Genomic DNA, 26,210 nt, shown 5'->3' with positions numbered 1-26,210 from the left:
AATCAAACCGTGCAGACATGCCTTTTGAAAAATCCGAGTAAAATAGTTTGTTAAAACTGTAGCATCATACATGGGTTTGAGAATTCTGATATCCAGTGAATTATGAAAAACGTGGCATATCATGGGCATTTTTTACGAAGGGAGTGTTGGCTGGGAAGAGAGAATGGCACCGTTTCTGCAATGAGTTGTGGAATTCCGTAGCTTTTCATATGTAAATATGAGGAAAGAGAGTTTTTAAACAGTTATTCTGCAGTTGCATTGTGGGTATGAATCCCCGACAAGACCAATCCAGTTACTCCTGGTTTCTTTTCCAGTCTGTAGGTTTATTGAGTGAGGTGCTCCTGCGACTTAAAGATTTACATACATTCCAGAAATCTGTGACTGTAAGTGTTCATTGCAAATGCAACCAATAAATGTGCCATTTCCTTCTTATTCTCCTTTGTGAGACAACCAAACTACAGGGATGAATGATAGTGTTTATGCACAGGAATGGAAATGTCCAGAGGTTTACTTTTAAAGGTGAATTTCAGTAGCTTTTGGGGTGTGAAAGTGGAATGTTTGTATTTTTTGCAATATTTTGGCTTTTGGAGGGCAAGATCAGTATGGCATACTTACACGATCAAGTCACAGCTCACTGAATTTACAGGGAAGGAGTGCCATTTTAAAAAAAATTGAAATGAAAGGCGTCAGACTAATCACAGGTGCATAGACCATATGTAACACAGGAATGAACATGAGAAGCAATATTTTCATTGTAAGGTTTTGACTTTATGGGTATGGCATACTTACACGATCAATACAATTCACAGCTCACTGAATTTCTAAGGGTGGCTGTTTTGTTCTCCAAAAAAATGAAAGGGATCAGACTGAACACAGGCGCATAGACTCTAGGTAATACTGGCATTACGTGAGAAGCATGCATACACAGATACAAATTGAAGGAAAGACACAAAGGTTACCCCTGTTCCAGTGACAAGTGGCATCAATCCAGAGTGTAAGAAAAAACTGGTACAATCATTACTGCTACATGGCTATTGATCATCGCACTGAACTCTGACCTGCAGCAGCCGATGTCTGCCCACACCAGCAACCTTTCACCTTTCTCACTGATGACATCGACAGGAAGTATCATGCTAATGGAACTTGTAAATATCCATCACCAACAACCTGATGACATCCAAGCAGAACATCTACACACCGCAATATACACAACAACGCAACTCCACACGGTAAGGCCAGTACAGGAACCCTTAAACATGTTTTAGGCCACAGACGATTCCAATAGACACATTTGCTCAGAACTTGTTCAATGTTATTCCACTGCCCTTAATTGTGCTACATATTAGGTACCTTAATCAGAACTTATTTCTATAGGTCTTTAGTTGTAAAGTTCTGTGTTGCATTGTGATGTCATCAGAGCACTAATTTCAATGTACCTATTTAAATGCAATATAAGGATGCCCACAAAGAAAAGGGAGGGCCAACAGCAAAGGCACATACATTGCACAATGTTTATATGTAGCCACCGAAGTTGCAAACACTCACTGACACGGCCATTAGGAGACCTGCAGACAGCCAGCAGTTCCTGAAATAGAGTCATAAAATAGAATATGAAGATGCCACACACTGCTGTGACTGACTAACAGGTTACTACGACAGAGGACAATTGAAGTGAAAACATATTAAATTGCTATAAGTTACAGTCATCTGGTCGAGTGATTTCTTGTAGAAATAGTAGGGTGCAAAGATGCAAGATGCCCAGTGTCACCCGATTCACGATGCTCTGTTTTTCAATAAGGTAGAGTTATTTTGATTTGTCAATATGTATAGACATTCAGACATCAATATGGAAGGGGAAACAGTGTTTCCAACGCATCATTTGCCATGCAATATCTGTACCATGCGTCCTTTAACACACAATGACTTTTAATTGCATATAGATTAGGAATTAGGGTAAAAGAGTGCTATGGGTTTGGGTGTGGGTAAGGGTATAGGGTGGTAAGGGTGATTTTAGGGCTTAGGGGTGGGCATGGGTACTGGGTTGTAAGGGTGTTTTTTACGCACAACGGGAGGTTGAGGTGTGTCCTGCCTTTCCTGGGTGACTCATAGCCAGGCTGAATAGACCTGGCTGAAATTTAGAGTAGTGAGGGGAGTTGTTGCTGGCACATGAATGGACTGTGGCTGCCTCTCACAAAGCTCTCTCCACCTCCTGTGGTGTACCTGGCCTGAACCAGGCTGAACTGGTTTATGTGTGCCAGAGTATCTTTGTTTGCACCAAAGATGCCAGCCGCAGTGACCGCTGATCCTCAACGGATGCCGTTACTTGCACCATGACTGTCAGCTCCGTAATGAGCACCACCCCACTTTGCACCGCAGCTCTGATTTCACCAACGCCACTGGTTGACCGAACCATTGCCTGCACTGCAGCCTGAGGGCACTGCACGCCGCTCGCTCCACTTCACGGTGCAGCATCGACACCGTGGTTGGGCGGAACAAAAGGTACAGTTCAAGGGTCTTCTGATACCGCAGCCGGGCTGCACCTCCGCGGTTGGCCGGAACCATGCAATTTTGTTGGTCGACACCACCATGGTAGCCCCGGACAGAGCTATCTACTTTAAGGACCTATTTCTGAAGTCTATTTTTGCTTCATTCATATTTTGAAGAGCTGTATGCTGGAATTGGTTTTATCGTTTTGGTCTTGTTTTACATAGATAAACTATGGCTATTTTTCTAAAACTGGAGTGGTGTCCTTTTGTAGTGTTCTCACTGTATTACTGTATGTTATGTGCAAATGCTTTACACACTGCATCTCAGATAAGCCTGACTGCTTGTGCATAGCTACCAAGGGGGTGAGCAGGGGTTATTTTGGAAGTGTAACTCCCTTATCCTGACCAGGAGGAAGGGTCCCTACTTGGACAGGGTAACAACCTGCCAAATAGAGACCCCCCATTTCTAACATGCTGCATAGCTAATGAGATGAGTATGGCAGACCTGTGAGCCTGTTGCTCTGCACGGCTCATTGCTGGTACTGAGCTATCCATGGTCTGTGGATTGTGGAAAGCCTCACCATTGTTTCAGAATCGGACCCCTCAGAGCTGCATTTTGAGCCATGGTGAGCCTCTTATCTGGGAAGCGGAAGCCATCCCCTGACTGTGAGGAGCAGCCGATACTAGGATGAAAGTTGGCAGACGAAACCTGGGACCATACACTGCTGTGAGCCAGCTGGTCCACATTTCCGGACTAGCGCGGCCCCGGGGTTCATCAGATAGGAGGGCGCTTGCCCGGACACCTGGAGGGTGCCTGGTGGCGGTGCCATGATGCTGATGAGGAGGTATGTGATGCAGCGCTGGCCGTGACTTGCTGGAGGCCTAGCGGGGTGCCTTGGGACCCATGCCAGGGTCCAGTGACCAGGGCTTTGCCGGGAAAATGCTGAGGTGCTGCCTGGCAGTGTCAAACCCCCCTGGTTTTGTAAGCATCTAAGAACAATGCTTGGAGGGCTGCCTGAGTGCTGAAAATAAGCAGCCCACAGTAGTACCACTTGCTTGGCCTATGGCACGCTGCTGGCCCCTGCCTCAGGGAGAATGGCTGGGGCCTATCACAGTCATCCCCCTTGGGGCACACTGGCCATGTGGTGAGGGGCAGTGCCCCAGGTGTGTGCCGGAGGTCCCCCCTCCATCTCTGCGGTTGGCTGAAGTACTGCGGCACCGGGGCAAAGTAGATGACATGCCAGTTGCCTGCTGTCCCACACTGGCAAGCTGAGTGTCTCCGAGCCTACACTGAGGCTCAGCATGAGGAACGGCGACCAACTTGAGGTGGTGGGCTGTCAGCTGTTTCCCCCCTTGAGACTGGAGAAGACGGGGAGGCTTAGCAGGAGAGAGCCGGCTCTCCATAAATAAGTTGTCACCCACCGACCTGATCCCTCAACAGCAGAGCTTAATTTGAGCCAGTGGTTTCCAGTGCTCGACAATGGCACCACGGGAGCTTGTTACAGTCTGCCACAAGGTGGCACTGTCTGGCTAATTTAGAGGTGACCACAACAACAACAAATTATTAATGAATTATACATAAACATTACTATTGCCTGGTGCCTAAGCCATTCTTATAGCTTTGGGGGCCTGATATAATCTGAATTGTCACACTTGTAGGAGTGTCATGATTAGTAATTGTGTTGCTACCATTAGGTGCAGCGTAGCATAGGCAATATGTGGTGCAAGCTGAAGGTGAGGAATGGGGCCTTCTCCCCCTGTCCCCGTGGAACAGCACAGATGGTAGTTTAGATGCCAGAGCCTAGGCATTCTTCCTCAGAGGAAGTAAAGTGTAGTGGGGGCCCCTGGACAAGGTCAACTGACCTGGGTTGCCAAAGACTCTGGCAGGCACCCTCCTACCCCCCGGCTACTCGCCTTGTGCAGTCTCTCCCCCCAAATGTAGCACTGCAGTGCATACCAACACCTAGGGGTCAGGAGGACAGGGAGCAAGCATATCCTAGATGGGCACGGTGTGAGCCATTCCTTGAGTAAATCCCCGGCATTTGACAACAACCCCAAAGAAGACCCCCTACCCTGAAGAGCAGACCATAAATTGTGGCAAACCAAATGGAGGATTTTTACCACTGGGTGATCCACCAGGCACTGCAATTTGGACCCAGTCAACTTCGGAGTGGATGGCACTTTAGAATTCTCTCTCCACAGAACCGGCAAAGCCCCTGTAGAACTTGGATCTTGCACTTGCCTGCAACCCTGGCGAAGCAACCTCCCACCTGAAGACATATGTGTTTACATAGACTGGGGAGGATACAAACTTCTTCTACAGCACCATTTTCACCTTTTTGCCTACACACAGGGGTCCACCTGGGACACCCAAGGGGCTGATATCGTTGACGGCTGCGGGGGGCCTGTACGACCAGTTCTGATGGTGAAACTAAGGACCAAACAGGCAGGAGTGTCATCTGCCAGGGGAGAGCTCCTGGCCCCCACCTGTGGAATCCAAAGAGCCGGACCCCCAACAGATCCTATTCAACTCCAACTGGACATAATCCTTGCCCCCATTGCTGACACCAAGGCAGCCTTTCAACAGGACATTAGCATGGTGTCTGTTGGTCTGGCCGTACTACAAGCTGATCACCACAAATTGGTGGATCGAGCTAAAGAAGTGGAAACTTCGGTGGTGTAACTGCGGACTGAAAAGCAAATATTGACTCACCAGATGGCAGAGCTGACTAATAAAGTGCGGGTCCTCGAACACTGAGCAAAAAACATTGAGGGACGTAATAGATGGAATAATATCCAGGTGATAGGACTCCCTGAAAATATTAAGAAGAGCGACATGGTGGCATATCTTTAGCGCTGGCCCCAGACAGAAAATGCTGCAAGCAACCTGACTTCCTTCTTCACTTTGGAGTGCGCCCACAGTGTACTGGCATGCCCTCTGGTGCTAGATCACCCTCCTCACCCTATTGTGGCTAGGCTGTTCCAGTACAAAGACAGGGACTTTATCCTGCAGAGACCGCAAACAGGGGGGCCCCTTCACAGTGGCCAATAATAAAGTTTCTGCGGTCCCAGACTTCACTGCTGCTAAATAAGCCAAATGCACTTCCTTCCTGGAAGTCAAGAAGGCACTTCATGATGAGGGATTATAGTACTCCCTTATGGTCCCTGCCAAGCTCAGGATAATACTTGATAGCACCACGCACTTCTGTGAAGATCCCGTTATTGCTTTGGACTGGCTGTAGGCATATAGAGTTGGATCGGCTCTGCTGATGACAAACACTAAACCTAGTGCTCCTCAACACAGATCGAAGATAGGCTGCAGTGAAGCTTCACATGGCAGATCCCTGAAGAGACTATCCCCCTCACAGACGGAGCAGGAATGGGCAGCGACTCTCCGCGCAGTGGCTGAGATCATAATGATAGAGAGGTCAGGCTCAGAGACTGGTACCCCTTCCGAGTGTAATTCTGTACTCTCAGAATCAAAGTCTTCCCATGTGGACGGTACTGGCTTACCTGTGGTGAAATGTATATGGCCTGGAATCGCTAGATATCCAGGGCTCCAGCGTGCACTACAGTAAAAAAGTTTTCCAATCAAACGTTTTTCACAAGAACATTTATCAATGATATGCCAGAAAATTAATCATTAAAGTATATATGCTTTTTATACGATCATTCAATTCATTGAACTAAACAAAACATTATATCATGTTCATATATTTCATAATACAATGTATTCTAAAAACCCATGATGATCTAAGGGTCATTTGAAGGAATTTGCAGGGTATCCCGTTGCTTTGGGATCAATCTGTATCTGGAACGCCGTTCACGGCGGGAGTATTTAAGGCAACCGCCACTAAGACGGAGCATTCTTAAGCGAGACCGTTGGCAACAGCGTGAAGGCTCGCAGACCCGCTATCATATCGGCAGTAAAAAAGACTTGTTGACCTCCTGAAATTACGATACAGATTGATCCCAAAGCAACGGGATACCCTGCAAATTCCTTCAAATGACCCTTAGATCATGCAGACCCCTGACGAAGGGGTATGGACCCCGAAATGCATTGGGTTTTTAGAATACATTGTATTATGAAATATATGTACATGATATAATGTTTTGTTTAGTTCAATGAATTGAATGATCGTATAAAAAGCATATGTACTTTAATGATTAATTTTCTGGCATATCATTGATAAATGTTCTTGTGAAAAACGTTTGATTGGAAAACTTTTTTACTGTAGTGCACGCTGGAGCCCTGGATATCTAGCGATTCCAGGCCATATACATATTGACATACAGTTAGCAGGCACTGATCTAGCGTAGCACACCTATCGCACAAACGATTAAGCATAAATTTAAAATAGAGTGCAATACCTACATCTATTCATAGTTTTACCTGTGATGATGCCACAATCTGCAGGTGAGTTGATTTGATGTACACTGCCACTGACTCTTTCACATGTCGAGGATTGGGGGTGTTTCAAGTGGGGGCCCCCTGCACTGAATGTTAAAGAGCTGGAAGAGGCTGCTGCCTTGGCAACACTGCATGTGCCAGGCTCTGATATTTATTTTAGGGTTCAAGACCATAGATGTGTTGGTGACAGAATATGGGTGGGCTGAGAACCTGGAGAGAAAATGTGGGCTAGCCGGGCATGACATTGGTTGCGCTGACACACCATAGTCTATCCCTCCCAGTTAGACCCCTACCCAGAGAGGGGATGATCTGCAGAGGTTTTGCACATTTTAAGTTTGCGTGGCCAGCATTTACTGGGCTTCTCTTGGGATTGGGAGTTTGCAGTTGGGGTTTTTAATATTTCTACCGGAGATCACTCTACATGTTGAGGTGGGAGACCCAGGTATATTCACTGAAGAAAAGAAAGGTTACGGGACATTACAGTGAGGAATTTTTTAGAAATTCACTGAAAAAACAAAATCTACAGGGACGTTATAGTTAAGCTCAGGTTTCACTCATAAAAACCAGTGGAACAAAGAAATTCCCTTGAGGAGAACAAAATAAAATACACTTAAGAATCAAAACAAATAACAAAATATACATATATAAAATGAATTCATATAATTTATTAAAAATACAAGCATTAAAAACATTAAAACGAGTGGACCCGTGTGAGGCCACTCGACACAATTGAAAATATAAGGAAAAAGAATTTTTTGACATTCAATATTGACCAGCAAAATTGAAATACAGAGACAGGAAGGCTGTAAGACATAGAATTTGTACAATACTGGTTGTATATTCAAACTCTATTTCTGACACCTGGGTTATGTACACCACAATACAGTATATCAACAAATATGTCTTGGTCATGAATTATACTAAGTGGTGCGTCGACGCGTTTCGGTGGTTTTTCTCAGTTTTGTCCACCTTTATCAAGACTACGTTTGATATCTGTCGTGGTGCAGGGGTCTGTTCAGTTATATGTGGTTCCGATACATGAAATTTGGTTACCCAAAGATAACAGCTCCTCCCCAAGTTAGAGGTAGACATAAATATTGTGATCCATTTTTAACATGAGTATGCAAGGAGGATACACTAAGGGGAAATAGCGAGTTATTGATATATACGTATTAGAGATGAATGCTCTTTTACACTAGAAAATGTAGTATTGGTATTGGTAAGGCACCTCTCAATCATTATCTTTGTCAATAGATGTAATCATATGACTGTTGTACATCAGAGCAGTTTAGAGATATGTATCTTTATGTGACATCACCATGCTGTGTATTGCAGAATACCAAAACAAAAAGCTGCTTATGTCAATCATAAATTAACAGTTACTCACTACAATTTATTGTATGTTCATTTCTCTAGGGTGATTATATTTGACCCCTGCACCACGACAGATATCAAACGTAGTCTTGATAAAGGTGGACAAAACTGAGAAAAACCACCGAAACGCGTCGACGCGCCACCTAGTATAATTCATGACCCAAACATCTTTGTTGATATACTGTATTGTGGTGTACATAACCCAGGTGTCAGAAATAGAGTCTGAATATACAACCAGTATTGTACAAATTCTATGTCTTACAGCCTTCCTGTCTCTGTATTTCAATTTTGCTGGTCAATATTGAATGTCAAAAAATTCTTTTTCCTTATATTTTCAATTGTGTCGAGTGTTTTTAATGCTTGTATTTTTAATAAATTATATGAATTCATTTTATATACGTATATTTTGTTATTTGTTTTGATTCTTAAGTGTATTTTATTTAGTTCTCCTCAAGGGAATCTCTTTGTTCCACTGGTTGACTAACCCTATTTTCCTTGATCACTGTTAAGGGGTACCTCTCATACTTACCTTCACTCATAAAAAAACAGTGAAATTCAGTAGTCATAGTTAGCTGCACTAACTATAACTCGCGCCCCTGCACTGCAATGCTTATAACCTCACATATTACATTACTCAAGACATGGTCAGTAACATTACTGATGACATCGCAAATTATATCACTGATGCCAATATCAGGTGACTGTGAGTGTTTCTGAAAATTTATGAGTGTTAAATATATATACCAAGGTGTATTGGTGAATCAGTGGGTGTATGAGTTCCTGTATGGATGATTCAGTGTTTACGTTACAGACCGTATAAGTGAGTGATTAGGTGTCTAAGTGAATGTATGGTTGAGCGACTAGATGTGTGAATTTCTGTATCAGTCTCTGAGTTGGAGTCTAAGTGGTTGTATGGGTGTGGGATTGGATATGTGAGTGGCTGTGTGGGTGAGTGATTGGTTATCTGAGTACCTGTCTGAGCATCTGTGTCAGTGGATAAGGAGGTTGTGTGGCTATCTGTATGGATGACTCAGTGGCTGTATGGGTTAGTTAGTGTGTGTGTGAGGGGCTGTATGGGTGAGTGAGTGTATGCATGGCATTGTGGGAGTGGATGTGTCAGTGGTATATGGCTGAGTAACTGGGTATGTGAAAGGCAGTATAGGTGAGTGATGGGGTATATGAGTGACTGTATGAGTGTGTGAATGAATGTGAGAGTGGTTATGGGTGAGTGTATGTGTGTGTGCTTGTGTCTCTAACTATGTAGGTGAATGATTACATGTTAGTATCTGTATGAGTAAGTGAGTAGATGTGAGTGTAACTGTATGTGTGAGTATGTAGCTGTGTGATTAGCTGTATGGATATGTGAGTAGATGTGTGAGTTGATCTGTGGGTGGCTGACTCAGTGTGTGAGTGGCTATATGGGGGTATAAGAGAATATGTCAGTGGCTTTATTAGTGGGTTAGTGGGTGTATGGGTAGCTGTATGGGTGAGTGAGTAGATGTGTGTGTAGATCTATGAATCAGTGAGTGGGTGTATAAGTACTGGTATGAGTCTGTGAAAGGGTTTGTGAATGGTTGTGTGGGAGTGGGTATATAAAAGGTTCTATGGTGGTGTAAGTGAGTGTGTTAAGGATTCTGTTGATAAAGTCATTAGTGATGTCATCAGTGATGTCATTTGAGATGTCATCAGTGATGTCATGAGTAATGTCAATGACTATGTCATGAGTGATGTAATATGTGAGGTCATAATTAGTGCATTACAGGGGCACGAGTTATACTTAGCTCAGGTAACAATAACTGCTGCATTTCACTGGTTTTGTATGAGTGAAAACTGAGCCTAACTATAACGTCCCAGTAACCTTTGTTTTTTTCAGGGATTTTCTATGGTTTTTAAGGTTAAGCCTGCGAATGCATGTGTTAGCGCATGAGTCTTGCTTGCAAGACAATGTTTTATACAGAAAAGGGCTTGGAGCCGTCCCATGCTTACCATTTGTGTGCTGCAGCATCACTCTTCGTTCCAGCATCCCTAATTGACTAGTTCAGCCAAAACGCCACTTTCGGTGCTTGCGTTGGAGCACCAGCCAAGCACAGATTGATTAAACTTAATCAGTGCTCGTCCGCTGCTCCCCATTCAATTCAGGTACTATTTCTTCCCCTCATGCCACTTTAGTGTTTTCTATTTTGTTTACATTGGGTGGGATAGGTATAAGCACTGTAGCCGAGGGCAGCAATGTAGAGTAATACTACAAAGTCGGAACATCTGAGAAGTGCATGCATACTGAGTTGGTTGACACCATCTATAATAACACCATACGTGCACTGGGGTGCTCAGTTTGTTCTGGACGATTTGATTCAGAGGCAGCCATTTTCATGTGCTCCCCCTTGCCATCCGCAACAACAGCAAAGAACAATATTACAATACTATTGAAGCCATTCAGTTAATCAACAATAACAACATCATAATTTAGCAGTTATTATCGGGAGCACACTTTTACGACACTACACAGTCACAATGTCCCTAGGTGCTCTGGCCTGCAGTGTTTTGTTTAGTGCCCCTTTGTGCCAGAAGCTGTTGTGTTTTGTTTGGTTCCCTGCTATTTCAGGCCGTATTAATATTTAGCCTTCCTGCTTCGTTCATTAAGTGTAATCGCTGGAGGCTCTTTTGCCATTATTCAGGAAATTAGTTCATGGTCTGCTCGTGATGTACACTACACAAGTAGCATGCGAGCTGAGATGTTCCCGCCAGGTATGCTAAAAGAAGCACGCTGGTAGAACACACAGGTAACATGTCCATAATTGCAGCGTTACAAGTTCTGAAATGTGAGTTGTTTTTGGACAAGCGTTTGCGTTTATTCTATTCCCAGACAATAAAATGAACTAGGCTTGTAGACTCTGGCTAGATACTTCAGGAACATATTCTCTGCCTCTCCCACAGATTAGGCGGAGGAGGATATGATTCACGAAAAAATGTAAAAAATCAAATCATGGATTTACACACGTCTTGTGTTTTACGGACGTCAGTTTACCAGAATGGCAGCAGTACAGGTAGTGATTTCATGTATCTTTTGACCCAAGATTACATGAATATGTAACATTTCAATGACGAAGGAGTGACACTTTATCACAAGTAGAGCAAATCAGTCATATCCATGTAAGTAAATGATTTTCATGAATGTCCCCTTTTTGTGCACTGATATACCTATGGCAGACGTGCAGTATGAAGTCTCCATTTAAAAAAGTTGTTTTTATAGTATGAGAGACATTTTCCACATTATAATGTAGTTTGGTGTATGCACCATAAAATCACATTTTATTGGAATATAGTGTGCTTTTTGATTATGTGAAAGAAATATTGTGTGCAGACAAGCTTTGTAAATAATTATGCGCAATCATGTCCAGTACAAATATATTTCTTACTATTCTGGGACTAGTAGTATTGTCGAACCAGGACTACAAATCCCAGAATGCAAAGGAAAAAACGTGCATCACAGCAGCTCCTCACACATGGACATGGGAAACATAGCAGCTATGCCCCTGCCTCTTTCTACTTGTGCAAACTGTGCCTTTCATCCTGCCGGTATGCCCTCTTCCTGCTAGCCACATTAATTCTTCATAACAAGGGGGGTTTCACAGACCCCTCCCTGGCATGCATTTTACTGTTCTGGTTTCAAACGGGCTCAGATGTTCTCCTGGGCAGAACAGACTGCTTTCCATGGTCAGTCTCAACCCTATTGCTGTCTGAGGGTCTTCATGTGTCTGAGACTCTAGGCGCTAGGCACAGAATAACAATCTACACATCTGAGACAAGTATCACACATTTACAGATTGCCACTGGAGCCCAGGAAAATGGACCTCTGCAACAGTGCTACTTTTTCAAAATTGTCCTTAATCCCCCAAGGACCTTATCGTGACACAGGTGCTTCCAGTGAGTTCTGTGACCCAACACGTATGTTTTTAAACTAAATAAAAACAGCTATTTTACAACTACGGTTAAGAAACCCGGTTGAACAAAATGAGCGCTTCAACCTGCTGTGTAAATATGGCCCAGTCCCCAAGACTTGGCTCCGAGAAGAAAAATAAAATAATAATAACATTGTTTTATTATAATTTTATTTTTCATTTTTTGCAACTGCTGGAGGGGGGGGCGATTCTTCTCCACTGTAAGGGAGGTGCTGCCAGTGTTCTTCACCCTGTTCGCCCTGACAAGAGCGTGACAATTTCAATTTCCTGATGGGCTGCAAGAAAATTACTAGAATGTGTTAATCTGACCTGAGATGTGTGGCACTTGGCAAGGCTACCTTTGTCTTATCTGTTTTTGCAGCTGCTTTCAAGGCTTCTAACCCCAAATCCCAGGGAGCAAAAGAGATGAGCCAGGATGCCAAAGATTATGACGTGGTAGCAGGTGTTACCCTGGACTAACCCCAAGTTACCTTCTATCGAACAAAATAAGTGTCGTAAAAGCAATGTGAACATGATTCACATTGTGGCCCTAGATGTAGGGAAACCTGCAGGTCACATGTTGCTGCAGCCTTCTTTTTCCTGCTGCGATGGTTGGAATTTGGCCTAATGATCACCCAAACACACTGTGATGTTGGGTTTTGTGTATCTTTGATACCAAAATCCATTGAGTGGTGAGTGGGCTACACAGCAAAAGTGAGCTAATGTGGGGAGAGCAAGCCAAATCTCCACAAAAGCAAGTGCAGGCATTAAGGGCTGTAGCAAGCTGAAGGACCTTAATCATAAAACTACAAGATTGTCTATTAACTTGACCCCAGCAGACTTTTTCTACAGCTGAAAAAACAGGAGCACACCCATTGATGCTACAAGGCAGGTTGTGCACTGTGCTTAAATTAATTTCTTCAGCAGTAGCAGCTGGTATCAGTTGAATGTGGTGAGGCAGCGTGGTGGACAAAAACACACAAAAAAAGAACTTACCTGGCTGCCGTTCTTGTGCTGACTGCTTGTGCTGAGGCTCTCAGACTCCCCTACGACCAATCCCAGCGCTTCTCTCCTGCTATTGAGAGAAGCACTGGGGTTGGCCTTAGAGGACTGGTTTTACGCTGTTTTACCCAGTACCTTATGCTATCTCCACCCGGCGATGCAGCTCAGGTTGAAGAAATGTCAGTGTGCATATCAGTTTGGCCGTCTGGAGACAGCCTACCAAACCGACACGCACAATGATAGCAGTGCCCACCACTACCCCTCTGTGCTTGCTGTAATGCTGGGTGAATATGGCCCTGCCCCCAAGACTTAGGTCCAAGAAGAAAAATAAAATAATAATCTAACTGTTTTATTATAATGCGATTTTTCAATTTTTGCAGCTGCTAGCAGGGGGGCAACGCTCCTCCACTGTAAGGAAGGATCTGCCAGTGTTATTCACCTTATTCGGCCCTGACAAGTGCGTGACAATTTCAAGTTCCTGAGGGGATGCAAGAAAAGAATGTGTTAATCTAACACGAGATGCGTGGCACTTGGCAAGGCTGCCTGTGTGCTATCTGTTCTTGTAGCCGCTTTAAAGGCTTCTGACCCAAGACCCCAGGGGGCACAAGAGATGCACCAGGATGCCAAAGATTAAGACGTGGTAGTAGGTGTTACCCTGGGCTAACCCCAAGTTACCTTCTATGATACATTGGCAAATTTAATGGAACAAAAAAAAATCAAAGAATACATTAAAAAACCATAGAGAAGTGCAGATTTCCACATGTATCCATACAAACTGCAGTTGGAAAATCTACACTTTGAGGGTCAGCTGAAGTTTATTTTTGCACACTTTTTTTATCGCTATGCATTTAAAAAAACTATCAAAAAGACTTCGACTACTAAGGAGCATATTTATAAGCCCCTATTACCACCAGAACATCACTTTTTTTGATGATCTGGTGGCATAGCAACATTTCCCATATTTACAAGGTGGTGCTAAGCCATATAATGTGGTCTAACTCCACCTTGTAAACATGCTCCTTTCTGCCCCAGTCCTCAATGGCAAAGGGATATGAAAAAGGTGTTGGTGTGGGCATTCCACAGCAGCACCCATTGCTTTTTCATGCTGCCCCAGATTTGCAAGGCTGGGGCAGTGCCAAAATCTAATGCCATGGAATTCCAGGTGTTAGAATGGCGATATAAGGGGAAATTATTATTTTATTAATTTCTCCTTGTTTTTTGCTCTTTCCATGTGTGCTGCATTCTGCAGCACACATAGAAAGAGCACACCACCATTATTGATTGTTCATGTACAGGAAGGTGTCCCTTCCTGCACATAAACAATCATCCCTGCAGCGCAAGCACCCTTGCAACATGGTGGCAGGGCGGCTGCGCTGGCGCCAGGCAGCTTTTTAGGAGCCAGCACCTGGGGAAACACAAGTTTGCAGGCATTCCCTTACGTATCTAGGGTGAAAGGCGATTTACTTCTGCATTTTGTGGAACAAATTACCAATCATTTCCAGAGTGGCAAAGAGCTGGAGAGGAGATTTTGAATTGTCACAAACTCACAAGTTGGTGCATGATCACAACCTCTCTAGACCAACCACGCCTTCTTCCAACCATTCCTCCACTTAGTGTGGGGTTTACTACTATATTATTGTGCACAGTTTTGGCGTGTAATTATACAGTGGTAAAAGCATTTACTCTTAATACATATTGGTTTGTGCATACCAGGCAGACATAAATGGAGTCATTTTCAGTCATAAACCTATGTTTGCAGACTAAAGTGAATCTGGGACACAACTCGGAAAAATCCCTCCTGGTGGATTTTCTGTTGTTATAAGTTCCTTCTTTGGCCATAAAAAGCCACAGAGTTTTTCATTTGAGGGTGCATTGACCCTTTCTAGGTCGAGGCCTATCAGAAGGCGCAGCCGTCTGGTTTGCTAAAGACATTTTGGGGATATTCAGAAAGCTGATCTAGGAATGCATTCCACCTGTTGCTTACCATTGGGTTTGTGGTTTGTAACACAATTTTTCTGACTTTCTATTTGCTGCCTTTATTTTCTTTAGGTTGTCTGGCATGAGTTTGTCCCTCCCGTTGCCCAAATCATGTTTATTGTATTCATCCACAAACCCACTTTCTGTAAACAGACCTTTAATTCTTGTTCTTATCTTCTCACATTTGCTGTGCATTCACAGACGGAGGTCAACTGTCAGGCTCTCTCTTCCAGAGAGAGTAGTGTTTATTATGTTGTCTCTGACTTCAAAGTGAGAGAATTGATGTGACAATCCTGTGGAGTACCCATGTAAGACCAAAGGGTGAAGGATGTGCTGTTTTTCTAGCACACAACAAAATAAAATGACCTGTGCTGATGTTTCACATTATATCAGAATTAGTGCAAATAAAGCAAAGTTTTTTGTAATTCTGAAGTGTGGTGGAAACAAATATTTGAACATGATCACAACACATCAATACACTAGGTGATGACATTTGCATACATGATCGTTTGTATGCAAAACTTTTTTTATTTTGATGGAAATGTAATGGTCATTTCAAATGAAAATGTGTTGTCTCTAACAGCAGTGTGCTATCACACCATGCATCCTCCACACTACACCACTCCACTCTATCCCCTTCCACTCGAAGTCATGCCACTCCATCATACAACACTCCACTCCACTCCACTCCACTCTAAGACACCCTGCAGCACGCCACACCACTCAACTCCACACCTCTTCAATCTACACCACTCACTCCACGACACAGCATGGCACTCCAGTTTATGCCTCTCCAAACCGCATATCCCACCCCACTCCAATCTACCCCACTTGTCTCCAATCCATCACACTCCACTCCACAACATTGTACCCTAATCTACCCCACCCTACTCCTCAACAATATGCCCCATTCAAATCTACCCCACCCTACTCTTCCCAACTCCACCTTCTCCACCTCACCCTAGTCTACCCCACACCACTTCAATCAATCTAACCCACCTCAATCTACCCCAGTAGACTCCACTATGATCCGACCTATCCCACTCCACTACAATCTACCCATTTCCATTCTACCCCAATCTACCCCACTCCACTTCGATCTATTCCACTCCACTCAATCTACCCCACTTTCCCTCCAATCTACAGCACTCCACTCGATTCTACCCCACTCTGCTCCAATCTACCCGTCTACCCCAATTCACTCCAATCTACCCCAATCCACCCCACTCCAATCCATCCTAGTCCTTCTATTACCACTCTACCCAACTCCACTCTACTCCACTCCACTGCAATCACCCCACTCCAATCATCCCTCTCCGATCTTTTCTGTTACTGTGGAGCAGTCGTTGAAGGAACTCTGGTGCAGCTGAATGATTTGCGCTGGTGATAATTCTCTGCACATTTCAGTATATTTACAAACACTCTGGTACTGAGTTTTTCCCATGTTTTCATCCAGTACGTTGTTGGGGAACATCTAGCATTTTAAAAATTAAAAGCAGAAAGATAGCTTAAAAATCACACTTTTCCAAAGTTCTGCAGTTTCTTAGTAGACACTTAGGGGTCGATTCCGATCCGGTAAAATAATCCGCCGTACGAATCGTATTCGTAGTCGAATCCGTACGAATGGGAAACTACCGTCCGACCTGCGAATTCCGATCCATTACCGTCGTTTTCCGTACGAATATCAGCGAACCGTACGAACCACAGTCGATGACCCGTACGAATAAGCCTCGTGAATCCTACCGTACGATTCGTTACCAAGCCGTACAAACTCACAATTACGATTCGGTACGAAAAGCCTGACCAAGATTCGTACGGCCCAAAGTATTCACGCATTAACATTGATTCGTACGGAACATTCGCCTCACAGCAAGCGCCATCAATACATACTACACGTATACCCCTCGCCCAAGCCTACGCGAACCCCCCCACCCGCCAACGGCATGTCCAACTCAATCGCACGTACAAGTACCGCACGCACACCCCCCCAACAAGCCTACGCGAACCCCGCCAACGGCACGTCCAACTCAATCGCACGTACAAGAACCGCACGCACCCCCCCCAACAAGCCTACGCGACCCCCCCCACCCGCCAACGGCACGTCCAACTCAATCGCACGTACAAGTACCGCACGCACACACCCCAACAAGCCTACGCGACCCCCCCACCCGCCAACGGCACGTCCAACTCAATCGCACGTACAAGTACCACACGCACACCCCCCAACAAGCCTACGCGAACCCCCCCACCCGCCAATGGCCCGTACAAGTCAATCGCACGTACAAGTACTGCACGCACACCCCCCCAACAAGCCTACGCGACCCGCCAACGGCACGTCCAACTCAATCGCACGTACAAGTACCGCACGCACATCCCCCCAACAAGCCTACGCGAACCCCCCCACCCGCCAACGGCCCGTACAAGTCAATCGCACGTACAAGTACCGCACGCACACCCCCCCAACAAGCCTACGCGAACCCCCCCACCCGCCAACGGCACGTCCAACTCAATCGCACGTACAAGTACCACACGCACACCCCCCAACAAGCCTACACGAACCCCCCCACCCGCCAACGGCACGTCCAACTCAATCGCACGTACAAGTACCGCACGCACACCCCCCCAACAAGCCTACGCGACCCCCCCACCCGCCAACGGCACGTACAAGTCAATTGCACGTACAAGTACCGCACGCACACACCCCCAACAAGCCTACACGACCCCCCCACCCGCCAACGGCACGTCCAACTCAATCGCACGTACAAGTACCGCACGCACACCCCCCCAACAAGCCTACGCGACCCCCCCACCCACCAACGGCACGTACAAGTCAATCGCACGTACAAGTACCGCACGCACACCCCCCCAACAAGCCTACGTGACCCCCCCACCCGCCAACGGCACGTCCAACTCAATCGCACGTACAAGTACCGCACGCACACCCCCCCAACGAGCCTACGCGAACCCCCCACCCACCAACGGCACGTCCAACTCAATCGCACGTACAAGTACCACACGCACACATAACGCCAACACCAAAACGACCACAAGGACCTTGCTAACGAGTCGCACTACAACACTGAACATGTCTCCTGTGTACACACCTTTGACAATCAATGTCCTGGTCACAGCCAAACAGCCAAACAGAGGACAACACCAACACCCACCCCATATAACATACATACCACCAATTCAAAATAAGCCACACCCACCATTTGACCAATAAAAGGGTCCACACATACAACCCATCATCCTTTGCAACATACACATTCTTGCGAGGAAACAGAGAGCACACAAACAATTGCAGTCACATACCTTCAGACATACACCCTATCTCATCTACACTCACACCACCCCCCTCACAATCAGACCCACACACCCTCATTCATACGCACCATCAACCCCTCAATCACATACACTACACACCATGACCACACCCAAGAATCCAAAGTTCACTAACCTGGAGATGGAGATACTTACAGATGAAGTCATCAGAGTCGAGCCACAGCTGTTTGTCGCATTGGTCAGACAGACCAGCATGGCAGAAAGAACACGCCTGTGGGAGAGGATCATAGACCGGGTCAATGCTTTTGCACCCATCAGGCGCACCAGGGGGGAATGCCAGGCCAGGTGGTACGATCTGCGGAGGATGGTCAAGAGGAAGATGGACCAGGATTACGCCAATGCACACCACACTGGAGGCGGTGGTCCCCGCAGGCCTCCTGTATACCATCCCTGGGAGGAGAAGGTCATTGCCCTGCTGCCACCGGCGGGAGTACATGGAATAGTAGGAGCCGTTGAGTCTGGTGAGTGTACAAAAAACACAAGTTACATGTGTAGACTAACAACAGTGCCCAGCAGCATGGGGTGGGTGGGCATGAGTCCAAGCAGTACACTACCAAATGAGGGTAGTTGCAAGGGGGAGGCAAAAAGGGTGGAATGTGTAGGGTAGGAGGCTGCTCTCATCCCATATGTCCCAGGGACACACACAAGCATAATGCCCAATGCACAGGGATAGGGAAATATCACACAAGATGGTAGACCACAGCTTCTAAACATTTACATTTTGCTGACACACCTTTCAGAGATGCATCATTTTTTGACACAGTAAGGCAGTGTAGCAAGAGAGCAAGCACAAACTACCTGTCTCCATCCCTGTCTCGCCCTCTCCCTCTGTTGCCCTCTCCCACAGTCACCCTCTCCCACAGTCGCCCTCTCCCTCTGTCTCCCTCTCCCTCTGTCGCCCTCTGTCTCCCTCTGTCTCTGTCTCCCTCTCCCTCTGTCTCCCTCTCCCTCTGTCGCCCTCTCCCTCTGTCGCCCTCTGTCTCCCTCTCCCTCTGTCTCCCTCTCCCTCTGTCTCCCTCTCCCTCTGTCTCCCTCTCCCTCTGTCGCCCTCTCCCTCTGTCTCCCTCTCCCTCTGTCTCCCTCTCCCTCTGTCGCCCTCTCCCTCTGTCGCCCTCTGTCTCCCTCTGTCTCTGTCTCCCTCTCCCTCTGTCTCCCTCTCCCTCTGTCTCCCTCTCCCTCTGTCGCCCTCTCCCTCTGTCGCCCTCTGTCTCCCTCTGTCTCTGTCTCCCTCTCCCTCTGTCTCCCTCTCCCTCTGTCACCCTCTCCCTCTGTCTCCCTCTCCCTCTGTCTCCCTCTCCCTCTGTCGCCCTCTGTCTCCATCAGTCAGTGTTCCTCCCTCTGTCACCTCAACGCACCTCCCTGGGGCACACACACAGTTGCACACAAGCACTGCACAGGCCTCACAAACACCATAGAGCAGAATGTTAAGGGATGTCTCACAAGTACCAGCAGTCATCTGCTATGTGCCTGCAAGACACCCACCATTTGCAGTCAACACTGTACTGTGTCAGGACACACATCTCGGAAAGCTCTGTAGTAAACAATGGGCACAGGTGTAGGCAGCACAAGTCCCTCCTGTGATCATTGCAAACACAAACACCAGGACAAGGTCACACATCCTGTGCACCAACACAAATCCACAAATATGGCAGCATGCCACATGAGGGGACAGCCAAATCATGAACGATGGACGCATGCAATTCACAAGCAAAGTAATAGCATGCCCTGTTGTACACACCCCTTACAGAAACTCATCCCCTGGGGACAGGCATTGGATTGCAACACTGTCCCAATTGTCATGTACCACAACAAAACACTCACTCATATGAATATGCATACAACTCATACATGCACATAGCAGAAGCTCCAGTCCATTGTGCCTCTCAAACAATGCACGTGCCCCATCTCATGAACTTTGTGGATGCACTTAAGTACCAACATGGACATGGGTATTGACAAGGTGATGCATCTTAGAGAAGTGCCAAGTTCTAAAGCCATGATCTAGAAGTGGGTGTACAGGTCCAGGGGTGTTGGCATTGTTTGGCCAGCACGGAACAGCAAAAGACATCCAAAGTAGTAGATGACATGCTAAATAATGATGCTCTGTCTCTTACATCAACATGCTGCATCTAAACTCTGTGCATGCTTGACGCAGACATAAGGATTTACACCGTATCCTGGATGTAGCGTGAAACTGAGCAATGCTTTACACGTGTGGTGCCGGCAACACAAGACACAGCAATGGCTGTGTCAGTCATTGTCAAGAGATTTGAAGAATGTAAATACCCCATCGTACATTTCATTTTTCTACCACTACATACACAACTGAACAATGTCAACAATGTAAAGCTTGTGGAACTGTGATGCTGATAATGGATAACTAAACAGCATGTCACTTGATAGTGCCTTAACAGTGTCTGTCTCTCCCACACACAGGGCAACGTGCGGAGCTCCCCCCCAGCCAGGGGGGACAAGGATCCCAGTCCCAGGCTCAGCAGGACCCAGACCCCACCACCAGCGCCATCCCTCAACGCACTGTGGATGACCCCAACCAACCAGGCTCCTCTGGATCCCAAACCCCTGCAGCAACTGTACCAGCTACATCTCAGCCAACCACCGGACCCATTCCCATCACATCCCAGCAGACAGGTCAGAGCCCTGCCCATGATTCACAAGAGACCCAGTCTGAAAATGAGGGACACCCTTTGTCGAGCGCCCCTGAGGTTGGTGACAACCTCCACCCTGCCAACACTCGGGGGCCCGTCGATCGGATGTGCCCACAAGCGCAGGCCGTGCTCATGTGGGTCAGGGTGGTGGGAGTGGCAGAAGGCGGAGGCGAGAATCTGGACAGTCAGCTGCAGCACCCGGTATGCCTGAACTCGCTAACATCCTGGAGGCATACCGGCCGGACACCAGTGAGGTAAGCCAGCTCACGGAGGCCCTCAACCAGGTCAGACAACAGCAGGCAGAGCAAATAGCCAGGCAAGACCTGCATTATGGACGGGTGGAGGCACACCAGGCTCAGCTCTTGATGGTGCATCGGGACATTTGCCATATGCTACGTCAGATGGCTGCCAACATGCAGCCCCCTCCCTGTGTCACAAGGCCAGCAACATCACGGCAAAGTGCAACACCAGCCACAGGGAGGGAGGAGGAGGAGGAGGAGGAGGAACCCTCTGACGTAGCGTCCCATGCACCGTCCATGCCTGCACATGAGGGTCCCCCAAGGAAGGTGGGTCGTCCACGGCGAAGACGTTGAGGGCCAGTGGGCCATGGACATCTCCCAGGACACTGGACCTGGCATATTGCCCCTGGGTGCAACAGCATCCCCTATGAGACTCTCCCACATGGACTTGCTGGTCACAGTCTGCCCAATGATGTCAGGCACTGTGGCCTGGACTCTGTTGACTGAAACTGTAAGGCATCTCATCTCCAGCAGTGAACTTTGGATTCCACCCCTTTCTGTACAGCACCTATTCACGTTTCCTGCACAAGATCACCCAATAAATAATCTAAACATCATACGCATTTGTTGAGTAATCTTTGAAACAGCATAAATTTGTGTGCAAATGTCAAAAATGCAAGGGTATACAACAAACAGCAGTCATCCACACACTTGGATCAGAATCTGAGTGAGGACACACATTGGTCAGAAATTCCCAACAACTACATACATGGATGGTAAGACACACCTGTGTGGGACAGTAAATGCTGGAGGGGGGTTTGAATCCCAATACTGCTATCACAGGCAGGCCCAGGAGAGTCACTTTGAGGTGTACATGTCAGTGTCACAAAAGTAGTAGTCCACGTAGGGAGTACCTACAACTGTGTCCTCAGGTATGTGAGCTACCATCAGCATGATGCATTACTGTGTATGTGATGAATGGCGCACAGGATAAGGGTGGCAGGACAGACTGTGGTCAATGGGCTGTAGCACTCTACGCAAGCACACCTGATTAGGTGACCTACCCCTATGGAGCTACAAGTACTATACTACTGTAATGGGAGCAACGCCTACAGAACAACTACACACCTCTGACAAATACCTACACCAGAACGGGGAAATCACACCACACCCAAGAGACAGGGTCATGGTGTGTGTCCCATGTGGCAACTTGACTGACTGTGACAGCAATGTTGAAGTGGTGTGAGCAGGTTGTGTACTGGCACGTGACTGTAAGCTATCAGTTTTTTGCTCTAGTGGTGTTGACAAGGTAACACAGTACAATATTGTGCCTATGTAAGGTGTGTGTGTGGTGGACACGGCACATTACCTGGTGGTACATAGACCCAATGTCATGTGAATCTGCATAGTCGTGCCAGTATGTGTTGCACACACAGGCATAGCAGCAGCAATGGCTGGGTTCCAAGCATTTTGATAGCAGGAGGGTGAATGCCTGGTGTTGTCTGTGTGTAGGGTGGCAGGAGCATGCTCTATTAATGGATGGAAGGAGGGTCATCCTGTAGGTGTCTGTGTTCCTGGATAGTGTGCGCTGCATGGTGGCTGTGTATGCAGCAGCAGCAATGAGTGAAGACATGACGGCAGGAGGGGTGTGACAAATTGCTAAACAAACACATAACACAAGGGCATCGGCAAGGCACAAAGTGACATGTGGATGTGAAGGCAGGAGTGTCTGCCTCACTCAGGGTCACTGACAATAAAATGGCACAGTAATCACCACAGATCACAGTCACTGGATCAGGGCCCTTACGGACAAGTGGGGCACAAGACACACAGCGTCAGCAGGTGTAGACAACACCTACTGTGTTCAAAGCCAAACTGCAGCGACAAAGCCATCTACCTCACACACAACATAGTATTCTAGCCTTCACAAACCCCATGCGTGTGGTCACTATACAGGTACACACATAACAAGCATGAGCTAACTACATGCCAAATAGTATAGATGCACATTAGAAGGACATGTGTGTTGACCCCAAGGCGGCACAATATTCTGTAGGAGTCAGACGTCATGCACAACATGATTATTTACATTGTGAGCCCATGGAGCATTAACAAACATACATGTGCATTGTCAAGAAGTCCAAATTACACTATTCATGATGTCACCTGTAATGCGGCATTACTATTACCTACAAGGCTGTCAAGGACTGCCCATACCTTTCTTCATCAGAGTGGTGTGATGCTCAAAGGGTTCCACCTCCAAATAGCCCCTTGGTCTGAGTACAAACGACAGACACAAAAGGGTGATCAGGCGAGGGAAGGAGAGGATGGGAACTGCTGGGAGGGAGACCTGAAACAGAGGCAAATAAGCATTAGGAGTACATTCTCATGTCACTGACACTTCAAAAACATCATTTGCTACACTGTACCAGTCACACCTGTGAAGTGTACTGACTAGAGAAAATGTATGATGAGTAATCATGCCATCACATGAGATACGATGCTGTGACACGGACACATAAAAACTAGGACAGTCTGTCATACATTAGAGTCATGTATAACGCTCACAAGTGAGCTACCATGCAAATAGATCAATGTTGTTAAAACTCATTCACTGGCTCAGATGAGATGGACCTTACAAACAAATGGAAACATATGGAAATGCAACTTACGCTAACTGTAATGTCTGTATCTGATATTGGTTACCCATAAGGGCCATGTAGGCAAACTTGACCTCATCCACAACAGCTGTAAGTATCACATATGATGAGGAAGCTAATGACCGACATGCAATGAAGGCACTCTGTAGCCAGTCTTTTGATGTCTCAAGTATGCATTACTATGCAAAACATGATATGCAGGTAGAAGAAATATTAAGTGCAAGTGATGTCCATCCAAGCTACATAATCAGACCCTACCATTGCACAGTAATGCTGCAGGGGACCAGAGATTCATGTGAATGACCGGACTCCACTGGTGCAACACAATAAATCACATATGCATCATCCCAACATTTTATTTTGTCATGCTAAACATACATGGCATCATGTGAATCAAAACAGAACCTCTACTCACTGTGAAGGCTGGCGTAGCAGTATTCTCAACCTGCACTGAGGTAACGACATGACAGTGACATGATATACTGCTGCAAGGGGCAATGCATCCATGTAAACTGATTCACAGGACAGTTGTCTTAACATGTGGAACATACACTGGGCCACATCCACACCACATGGTTTCATGGTAATCAACCTGGACTGGCCCACAAGCTGGAGGTGAGGATCCAGTCATATTCTAATGCACACAGTGAGGCTGCAATCCCCCACAGAGTCCGTGGTTGTGACCTCTGACACAATGTCAAGCCATGGTATGTGCAATGTTGCAGTGGCAATGTCTACACACATTGATGCATTCACCAGAGTATCAAAGTACAACAGATGACAGAAGGGGTGACTATCCTGTCATGGGAGTGGCCATACATGTCATAAGAAACATAATGGAGTTGCATGTATGCAAGGTGACACTACATGCACATGAACATGTACCACAGGTTTCTACGCATACCAACGCTAAACAGCCTCATATGAGTCCCTCCCCAAATTGACTTCTCCACATGTCCAAGCATGCTCCGTTGATGTGGCTGACGTTGCAATCATAATGAGCAATAGCAGGATGACCACGATGACCCCAACGGACAACAGGCAGGGCGAGCTGTGGATGAGAGTGGCACACAAGGGGTCAAGTTCTGTATAATGTCATTTTGGCAATGTCTGTTGAATAGCCAGATGTAGTATAACACCTGTACATTCCAAGTGCACACATAGCACATATGTGTGTTGCATTACAACTGCACGTGTGACACTGCACAACACACATCCAAGTGACCTTGCATACAGTCTGTTGCATACACAGCATGCTACCCATGCAACTCTATAGTCCATCTTTTACATAAAAGATGATATGACTCACCATCATGAAAAGAAGTTGCGGATGAGGTGACCGCGGATATCATCTTCACCCTCCTCGTCACTGGCATCCTGGCCAAGGCCTTCATCCTCAACGGGCGGATGTTCCAGCTCATCAGGATCAAGGTAGAGTGGCACGGCCTTCTCCAATGCCATGTTGTGTAGCATGCAGCACACGGTGAAGATGTCACACACCTTGCCTGGGCTGTATTGGAGGGCTCCGCCTGTCTTGTCCAGGCACCTGAACCGCCTCTTCAGGAGTCCAAAGGTTCGTTCGATCACCCGCCTGGTCTTCCCATGAGCATTGTTGTAACGCTGGTCTGCAGCTGTCCTGGGGTTGCGTAGCGGAGTCATTTGCCACGGCGTGTTTGGATATCCAGCGTCTCCTGCAATTTGACATCATGTACAAGAGTGATTCATATGATGCAGATCATGAATTTGTGACATACTGACACACAGAGCTGACAGTGTATACTCACCAACTAGACATGCCCGGTGGTTGTGCAGCTGCAGCATCATCTGTGGTACCCTGCTACGCCTCATGATGAAAGCATCGTGGCACGATCCTGGAAAACGTGCACAAACATGTGAAATAATCATGTTGGCAAGACACACCACCAGGGCATTTATCGAGTGGTAGTGTTTCCTGTTGCGATACGCTTGCTCCTGAGCCTGTGGTGGCACCAGAGTAACATGTGTACCATCAATTGCACCAATTACATGTGGCATGCGGCCCAGGGCATAGAATTCCCCCTTGACATCTGTCAACTCTTCTGGAGTAGGGAATGTAATGAATTCATCAAGGTG

Source organism: Lissotriton helveticus, chromosome 12 (genome assembly GCF_964261635.1).
Source record: "Lissotriton helveticus chromosome 12, aLisHel1.1, whole genome shotgun sequence".
In the NCBI taxonomy this organism is placed as follows: Eukaryota; Metazoa; Chordata; class Amphibia; order Caudata; family Salamandridae; genus Lissotriton; species Lissotriton helveticus.
Note: the sequence above shows the minus strand (reverse complement) of the source record.